Genomic DNA, 10,348 nt, shown 5'->3' with positions numbered 1-10,348 from the left:
GAGGCAATGAGTTAGTGATTTTTTTACTAAGTCACGTGAGAATTAAAATATTATTATTAAAATTTAAATAAAATAATGTAATAATTTTTATTTATATTTTATGAAAATTTGATATCATATGATTTCTTGTCCGTAACATTCTATATTTATAAAAATTTAACGAAAATATATGATTTTGGCAAATGATTTTGTGGAATATAATAATCGATAAGTTTACAATTTTTTATTTTTATTTGTAATATAAATCTTTCATAATATAAAATTAAATTAATATTAACATAGTATAACATTGTTATACTTATTTTTATAAAAATCTTATTTTATTAATTTATTTATCCATTTATTTATTTATTATACATTATAAAATATTTTTTTATTTATTCAAAATTATAAATTTTTATAATGATTAATTTTTTTATTACAATTGTAATCAATATTAAATTTTTGTTATAAGAATTAAATTATTTTATTTACTATTGTGTTTCAGATTTTTTATTATTATATTTCTGAATTTTTATTTTTAAAGGGTATTTTTATATATTTTTTTTTTATAATTCAAATTTTATATATACAATATTCAATTTTCCATCCAGTTATAAATAAACCAATTAGAGCAGTAGTAATTAATATCATTTTAACCAATTAGAGAGCTGCTAAACGAACCAATGATACATGGTGTTATTCTCGTCTCAAAAATTATTGTGACAAGACGTATCATAGGTTCGAGTTGCGTAATTTTTATGCAGTAAGTAATTTTATTCCTATTTTGTAATCAAATATTATATTTATTTAATTGATTCGATATTATAATAACGAAATTAATTAACTTTGAGTTTCTCTATGCTTTTTCCTTCAATTGTATCTTCGATTTTTGGCATTACAACCTATAACTTGTTGAACTACCAAACAGATCTTTTTAATTTATAATTCGATAATTAATCATGGCGCAGAATGTCATTTTATTGTCGATAATTATATATATACGTTTAGATGTCTAATTTTTTTTTCTTGAGGTGTATGATTTATTTGTTATATAGTATTTATTTCCATAGTTATTCTTTATCGTTAATAGATTGTTCTTTATTTAATACATGTTATTACGTTTCTTATTATAATTGGAAATCTTGCTAATTTATTCTTTTTCCTTTATTCATCATTTTAAGAGTGTAGGTTAGAATTATAAATAGTCATATTATATATTATCAAAATGAATTATTATTTTATATGATTATTGTTTTATATTCAATTAATTCTATATCTATATTTTATACATTTATTTAAAAATTTATATTTTCTTTTGTTTAGATTATTAGCTGATTATTGGTGTAAGAAGGCGGGAAAAGTTCCAATATGGACGTCATGAAGAAACTTATTTTATGCGCGCGCGCAATACGATCGGTAGAGTCAATGTATTTCGTAATAATATTTTTAATATTTTTTAGAGCACCATAATTCCAATTAAATTTAATTATAACAGTCGCGAATATAGAACCAATGTTTTTTTGCTAATTATAATTTAGACTGCATTTATTTATTTTATAAGTATTTGTTTTCGTTACATGTTAGAATCAGTGGTTTAAAAAAATAAAAATTCCCATGGATCATCACGGCAACATCGATGATAATGCAGATTGTTCATATCTAATAGTGAATTGCATAGTGAGTTTAATCTTTATTTTTCTTTTATTTTTTTCTTTTATAATTTATTTTAAATTCTTTTATAATTTTTTTTATAATATATTAATATCGAAAAACAAAAAAAAAGATATGCTAATTATGGTTAGCATGGTTTATGGTTTAAAAGATATATTAAAGAGATTATTTTGATAGTCGTTATATCTTTTTTTTTTGTCTCAATACTCTATTCGTAGTATTGAGTATTGTAAATAATTAATATGGAATATAATTTTTATATTGATCATAATGAATTATAGAGGGCGTCAGAAACACTTTGATTTTTTGATGTCGGTATTTCAGAACACGTGACACTAAGTTCCATAAGATGTCACGTCTATTCTATACCCATGTAATCATCAAGTCTTATCGATAATTCAGGAAACTGTGAATAGGTTATGAATATTTTTAGTTTTCTTGTTTTGCATAAAAACAACGATTATTAGTATTAAACTCTTATTAGTACTCTTATTAATGTTAAGTTAAAATTTTTTTTTTAATCATATTTTGAAATTGTTAATTATACGAATATTATTATTATGTAACGATGTTATAAAAAAAAATAAAAAATCGAAATTTTTCGTGGTTATAAATAAAAAAATGACATATTTTTAATAAATAAAAACATATTTCTATTTTAATATTATAAAAAAATATTTTTTTCTCTGTCATATTTTCCAATTGCGCAATGTTATTACAAAATAATATTTATTCTATATTATTTATTATATTTTAGAAATCGAAATTTATAAAAAGAAAATTAGTTATTATTGAATTTATTTTTAATAAATTTAGTTAAAAACATGCTTAGTGTTTCACGATAGAAATAATATTTCTCTTAATTCTTCCTCTACTTATCATCTTTTCATATTATTAAGAGCTTGATTATTTTACACATTGCTGTTTTGCATTAAAAAATATGCAGCAATAAGCAAGATAAATTCATATAATATATTCCGCAATATATTACCAACATATAAAATTAAAAAAATAAAAGATTTTTTTATGGAATAACAAACATTTTCTTTTTTAAAAGAAATATATCTTTTATAAACAATTCTAACTAATTCTTATCTATTAACACGAAGTTGAAACGTGCATTATTTTTATTTTGCACGCGATTGTCTAAGTTTTTATATATACTGCCCACTAGAATATTGTAGATACAATTTATCAATTAGAAACTTCTTCTCTAAAGATTTTATTGTTCTTCAAAAAAAGTAAAGAACGAAATTATCATTATTCTCTCTCTCCATATATATATATATATATATATATATATAAATCGATTATCATTAAATGCAATCTTATTTAATCGTTTAATCATTATGATACGTTGAATTATCAAAAACGTATCCTGTTAAAAATTCGAAATTTTTTTTTTCGAATCTCCTATTGTTCTCCGTATCTCGCAAATGTGATCCGACACGATATCTTCCTTTTCCCCGTCCACGTTCGATCTGTTAAATCCCATCGATAACTCGCGGAACAGTCATTGTCCAATGGACGTTGAGGATTAATGTTTCGACAGAGCGACAGGTTCGCGTGTCGCGTGTTGAACGAGCGCGTGAAAAAGCGTGACGAACGGTGCGGAATGCGCTGTGTGATGCGGCCGCGTCTTGCAACAGGCAACGAGCCACGCATGCAGATGAACTCGCGGGTTACGTCGATACCCCAGCAGTAGGGGGTTGATTCCGTCGATTGAAAAAGAGACAGCCGATAACAGCGCGAAGGGTAGATGAAATGGAGGTTCGTTTACCCCTAGAAGAGTCACTCTGTCCTCATCGATCCTCATCCTCCGCCTTCTCCACGGGCGTCTCCTCTTTTACCCCCTGCTGTATACTCCCTCTCTCGCACCACCTCCATCCTCGTAGCGCCTCATTCTATTTCTACTTCCACCCCCTATGCACGGTATCTCCCCTACCTACAGAATCGCCGATCGTATCGTCTCTGTCGCGCTTCTCGCCACCGCATATATACTCCCTCGTGGTCTCGCCGTCCCTCCGCGTATCTTTGTTGCACTTGGCCCGCCACTCCCGTCAGCATCGCGAAGAAATTCACTTTCGCGAAAAAAAGAGCCCGCGAAAAATCGATGCTTGCCGCCCATTGGCCGCGTGGCCGGTGGATCGTGGCTGCATTGGCGCTCGTCGCCTCGCGGGCGTGGCTTAAAGATGAGCTCTCGCTATGTCATCGCTTATATTGATCCTATAGTCGGGCAACCCGGTGTGGAGAACACGGCGTGTGTGGCGTGGGTGCTCGCACACCGACTCGCGATCCACACGCGCGCACGGCCCACGCTCCGATCCGTGCACGCGCGGCCGAGCACACGTCCATCGTCCACCAGACGCGCGTTCCATTTCCGTTTCCACGCTCACCTGTCGGAGGAACGCCGTCAACCGGGCTCGAGTCCGCGTTTCTACGCGTGGAACGCAACTCCAGGTGTCTAAAAAACAGGCTAAATGGGAGGGGGAGGGGACCATGCAAAAATGCCTCCACCGTGTGACGAGGATGGTATGCCGTCCTTCCTTTTTCCTCTATGGAAGAAACACGAGTGTTGCGCACCAACAACGAACGCGATTTTGGTTAGGAAACCGCCGCGCTTTCGGTTTAACGCGCTTTCTCGTCGATAGAATGGAAGTCGAAAAGGAATCTTAACCTTTACGAGAATGGTCGAAAGTATCGCTTTTAAATAGAGTGGTCGTGCGCGAAAATATAATTTAAATATACGTATTACGGTGTATCCATCTACGTAAACGTATATTCAAAGAAACGTTAAAAACGAAGAATCGTCACACCGATTATCGAAAATATCGTCAATTTCATCATCTGTTACGGGGAGTAATGCAAGAAGTAAACCTCGGATAAGACTTTCTGTCGATACTTGAATCTTTCATTCACTGTTGAATTATCGAATCGAAGGATTTCGAGGTCTATAGTCTCGAAGAATACATAGAGGGAAAGCTCGTGATTAATTTATCTACTAGGAAGTCTCTTCATTATGAACGGCATATATATTTGGGTTAATGGTGCCAGCTGGTTTGAAGCCAGAATAGTCTTCGAGATGGATATGTGGTAAGACATAAGTGTTCGAATCTTCGTTCTTTCCCATTTTATACAACGGACATCTTCTTAGCTGTGAAAAGTAATAAAACATGTGTAAATTGCGGAAAAGGAAAAGATTCGTAATAAAAATATACAATGCACATATGTTTAATGAGTTTTAAAATTTTTTCCATTTTATGATAGAGCATTTTTATTGATAAATAAAATCCATATTGATCTATCAATAGCAAATTAACATCTTGTAAATTCTATATTAAGTGATTCATAGAATTCGTAGCACTTATGTTCATACAATTAATACGATTACACATTATAATTCGTTATATTCACTTTACTGCGTCGTATTTTCCTAATATTAACATCGAAGATCAAACGTTACGATGACCAACAATTTCAGCGATCATTTTTCAATTTTTAATTAAAATATTTACATTATATCGTAGATTTACATTATAGAGAAGAAAATAAAGTCTAAGAAGTGAAATTTGGAATAAATTTTGTTTAATATAACAAGTAGGAACAAATTGAATTTTCGCTTGCTAGCGTATTTAAATATGGTGCGCAATCAATTTCGAAACTTTAAAAGATGAACAGAAGGGGTGGCAAAAGGTGGGTGTGAGTTATATCGTGACTGTTTTGATGGATTAATTCGCGAACCGAATGGAAGGCTGCAAAGACCGACTTCGGCACTGTTGAATTCGTTTCATTTTTTTTTTTTTTAGGCAAAAAGCTATTAAAAAACGACTCACCGATATATCGATTTCTTGAATTCAATTATTGTTACCTAATAATTGTACATAGAATTATCAGAGTATCGGATGATAGGACATTACTTATCGTTCGATAGAAATTCGAGAAGTGTGCAAAAACTTCAGTTTCAATTAATGATTTTATTATAGATATTTATACGTATAGATATTTTTTTCATTTTTTAAATTTTTAATTAAAAGAAAGCAACTCGAAATAACGATATTTGAACTGGTCAATGGTATAAATGGTATAAAATTTTTTTTTTCATTTTCAATCATTTTCAATTAAACTTGAAATTGTTTATTAATATCGATACTATACCAGAAAGGATAAAAGATTTAAAACGTTTCTTTTCGCGTAATTAAATTGTTACTTCGATCGATAATCGTTTGTTTCGATAAAATATACTTTATAGTTTCAAAATATAATAAATATACGTTAAATGTGAAGATTAATTTACGATTATTTCTAGATCGCTTCAAATTTCATTATTCACAACTTATACACCTGACAAACATTAAATCAAACGTGAAACCCGAGAAAGAAAAGAGAATAAGTTATCCGTGTCAAGTTTGTGCCTTTGAAACGAGTTGACGAGTCACAAGTCCCTTTTGAAGAATCTCGTACCCTTATGGGGCCCCATAGACATCGATTCCCGACCATGTGTGCCTTAGTCACGGTGGCATATGGCTAAGTCATGAAGCCACTAGGTGGTCCTCGGTATATTACTCTACCTGTCGCCATCCTTGCCTTTCGGGGGATTGAGCTCATGGCTATTTGTATGACAACAAGAGCTGTTTTTCAACTTCCCTATGTCAGTCATTGATAACCTGCAATTACTATAAACTCTATGGTTGCGGATATCTACGATCGCGCTCATTTCTGTTCAAACCCATTTTAATCATAAAATAATTCGTAAGAAGATTCGTAATAATTTACATTATTTAAACATTTAGAAATTTTTAAGGATGCAATTTTTCGAATAATTGAATTTTCTAAATAAATATTATATATATGTATATATTATATCGAAGCATGATTGGAAACATATATATTAATTATATTTTTATGTAATATAATGTTCCATGATTGCATAAAGATGTATAGAATTATGTATAAGAATTAAAATTGATTATATAGCGTGGTACGTTAAGAAATCTATCATTAGAACACTTGTCAACTGGGGGTATAGCTCAGTGGTAGAGCATTCGACTGCAGATCGAGAGGTCCCCGGTTCAAACCCGGGTGCCCCCTTCTCTTCTTTTTTTTTTCTTATTTCGTACATTTTTACATTTTTGACATTATCCGTTGATTTCTCAAAATACTTACAACTATCCTGGTTTAACGTATCACTTTGTTTTTTTTTCAATTTTGATTCTTCGTAATTGATCAATATCATTTTAAACACTTTAAACATTTTAAACATATTTTTTATTTATAAAACTAAATAATCAAGGAAATAATATATATCGTAATTCGAAATGTTAATAAGACAAAATTTAATAAGTGATAAAATAATTAAGTGAAAAACGAAAGAGTACGATCTCTATCATTTTTTTTTCTTTTTTGAAAAAACTTCAAAGAGTAAGAGATATTACCAGAATGCATCGTCATAAGGACAAAAGGATCGTTAATCAATTCAGAGGGCTTCTAACCGCACTAGATGAATGTTTGGAGCAAGAACCACCTGCTCCAGCACTAAACGTTAAATCCGTAAGATCCTGGAAATATTCGGCGAAATCCATGAAATGCCCGCAGTGCTCCGAATGATCAGGCCAATTGGCCGATTGCCAAATGAAATGTATATCCGGCATAAGTCTCTCCATTTGACCCGTTTGTCGTATTTACGTTCGTATGCTCTCCTGTATTGCTTTACATACTCGTCACCGTATATTATATCTACGTGTACGTACTATGTAAATACGTACATACGTACTAGCATGTTATTCACATAATATACACACAATAATGTATCACATGTAACGCGATAGTGGTTATAATATATAATTAATTTATTTCTTTCTTGCAACATAACTTGTAACGATTCGATAATAATCGGACATGAATGGCTTTGACGAGTGGCTCTAATCTTTGATAACAACAATAACGTAAATCATTATCACGAGTAACAATAATTGGAACGAAATGAAAAAAACATTTAAAGTAATTATTTTTCAAATCAACATAATGTTAACTTAAATTATCTTGAGTTAACTTTGAAAAATTTTGAAATTTTCGCCATAATTTTTCTTTTTTCTATACAAATACTCGGAAAGATTCAACAAATTTTTTCGAACCGAGATGCGAGATTTTTTTTTTTCATACTTTCGTATTAACTTGGCCCTAGATTAAGCTACTTTATTCCATCCTCGATAATGTATCAGGATATCATTGCAATGTGTACGCGTTTCTGCGTAAGTCAAATGACAGATGGGACCGCGCTAATCCTCCATTATCGTCGGCAATGATCAGCCCTGCATCGAATACAATACTTTCGATTCACGGGGCTTAGGGATCCACCCCGTAGCTGGTTCGGTCGTTCACGAGCAGTCAATCGCTATAGATCGATCTAGCCATTCTAATTTAACGAGCGATATGTTGGGAAAAAAAAAATGCATCGATTCGTGTAATTTTATGGTCAGGTGTTTTTTTTCTTTTTTTTTCAGTCGACTTGTCATTCTCGTTTCGATTTAGGATCAAATGGAACGAAGATGTGTGAAATAAAATTGGAAAATTTCCATTATTATTATTATTATTTGGCTTCAATTATCCCGATCAATCTTAATTTGACGTATTTATTATATTTGTAAATTCGCAACCCCCACACGCGCGATCGGATAGCACGGTACAACATGGAAGACCAATGCAAACAGTGGCTTACCACGTGCGATAGGTTCAAAGAGCAGGATCCTTGCTTCCAACCACCAGCAAGGCGGTAACAAAGGGTCTTCGTCCCTGAGGGGTTTCTGCGTTTTGTCCTCGGAGGATTGTCAGTCTCACCCCAGCCAATATTCAAGGGCTGAGCGTTTAAATTATTCATAAACAGTCGAGTGATTTGTAGAATATAACTTACTATTATGCGCTATAACCTCCCCGCTGCACGTTCGATTTCATCTCGACGAGTTATAAGATCTAACACTTTGTCGCGCCTTATTTATGCGAAAAAAAAGAAAGAAAGAAACGAAAAGAATTGTACGCTGCTATTGTTTTCGATGAATCGGTTTTCGAACAATGTTTCGTCGAGATTTAGATTTGTACGCACGTCCAAGTTTTTGAGTTAACGTCATTCGGATTATTAAAAAATTAAGTTCGTTTAAAACGCATCGATACAAGAGAAAATTACGTTTGAGCCGAAAGAATTGTAGTGACGACGCTAATTTAATTTCCCTTCGTTTCCTTACGGCTCGGGGAAAAGGCTCTTTGTTCGGGGGGAATCCAAGATGGGAACCAATTCAGAATTCTGCTGACCAAAGGTAACGCGAAAGAGAAAAGTTTTCCCGAAAGCAAAAAAGGAATGCGCGATATAAAAGTTTGCGGATTCCATTGTTTCCGAATTGCTGAATCTCAAACTCTCTTCGAGCAAATACCGATCGCCATTCGGTTTCATCGTAAAATTAAAATTTCACTATCGCGAATATTTTCACTTCGTTTACAAGAAAATTAAATTAAATTAAAAAACCGACTCTCTCTCTCTCTCTCTCTCTCTCGTGAGAAATAATTTGATTACTAATAAATGAGCGTACTTATTTTCGTTTCATCGTCAATCGATACGCCGCTCTTTTCCAGTAACCCCCTTTCTCGCGAGGAGGAATGTATCTTGCTATATCTGTGACATTCTATCAGTTAAACCACCCCACGTCGCGCGGTGATCTAATTTAATTGACACCCTAATAGCGAGCCTGCACGACCGTTGGAGTTCCGGGTACGGTGGCTCAAGCGTTCGAGGAGAAGGATGAAAATATAAGGGTGGTTAGCCGGGAGACGCATGGGGCGAAGACAATTGAATTTCATGGGGGTTTGGCCGCTTAACCAGCTAATTGGTTTGTTCATGTTACTGCGAGTAACATGTTACCAACTCTGTCGGCCGTGCTCGCTCTACTTTTTTTTTTTATCCATCTTTTTTTCCCTCTCCTGTTCGAGAGGACGCCAAGTTTCGATCTTGCGTCGAACAGAACGGAAACGGATAAAAAGGAGGATATAATATTTGGAATAATTCTTTCATCCAACGTATAATAAATGAGATATATGTTCTATTCGCGTAAACGTTAGACGAACGGGGTTATAAATATGGAGGCTGAAAATATAAATAGAAATTGTAAATTAGCCCGAATCGAGGCTCGCTATGTTTTCGCAGAGAGGGAAGTAAATGAATTCCTGACCGCGCTGTTCCACGCAGGCAAGTCGCTAAGAAGAGGAAACTGTGCCCCTTTATGGCACTTTCATGAAGTGAATATTTAACTTTACGTCTTGCGGGTTAAAAATGCTGACCCGCCGGCAGAGGTTTAAAAAGTTGGCGAAGTACCGAGATAAAAGATAACGGTTGATAAAACTTGCTCAAAGTTCCGCGACAGACTTTGCGGCATTCGCGTTAGGCGCGTCGAAATTACACCGTATTCTTCCAATTAAAAAGTTTTTCTCGCTCCCTTTATAACCAATCATCGAGACCTTCCACCACCAATTTTTCCCCGGCATTGTCCTACAGATATTTTCATACCGTCGAATGTATACGTGTAATTCTAATCGCTGTCTCGGAGTAAATTTTTCAATCGAGTATTCGATATCGGAGCCAGTAAAGATTGAGGAAAACAAAATTATAACAACATTATTTATAGTATTTATTCACGGAAAACAAGAAAGGGAG

At 33.3% G+C, this 10,348-nt stretch overlaps 1 long non-coding RNA gene and 1 other non-coding gene across 2 annotated transcripts; both read left to right on the top strand.

The window, feature by feature from the left end:
• The first annotated feature begins 622 nt into the window (after nucleotides 1-622).
• LOC107999754 (uncharacterized) lies at nucleotides 623-2,323 on the top strand. The gene is made up of 4 exons (XR_001766420.3): nucleotides 623-745; nucleotides 1,306-1,398; nucleotides 1,567-1,659; nucleotides 1,978-2,323. It is a non-coding gene; the product is annotated as an uncharacterized LOC107999754 (long non-coding RNA).
• Nucleotides 2,324-6,669: 4,346 nt separating this feature from the next.
• On the top strand, nucleotides 6,670-6,741 carry Trnac-gca (transfer RNA cysteine (anticodon GCA)). The gene has a single exon. It is a non-coding gene; the product is annotated as a tRNA-Cys (tRNA).
• Nucleotides 6,742-10,348: the final 3,607 nt, after the last annotated feature.

The sequence above is a fragment of the Apis cerana genome, linkage group LG16 (assembly GCF_029169275.1).
Source record: "Apis cerana isolate GH-2021 linkage group LG16, AcerK_1.0, whole genome shotgun sequence".
NCBI lineage: Eukaryota > Metazoa > Arthropoda > Insecta > Hymenoptera > Apidae > Apis > Apis cerana.
Note: the sequence above shows the minus strand (reverse complement) of the source record. Positions and strands in the feature narration are given on the sequence as shown.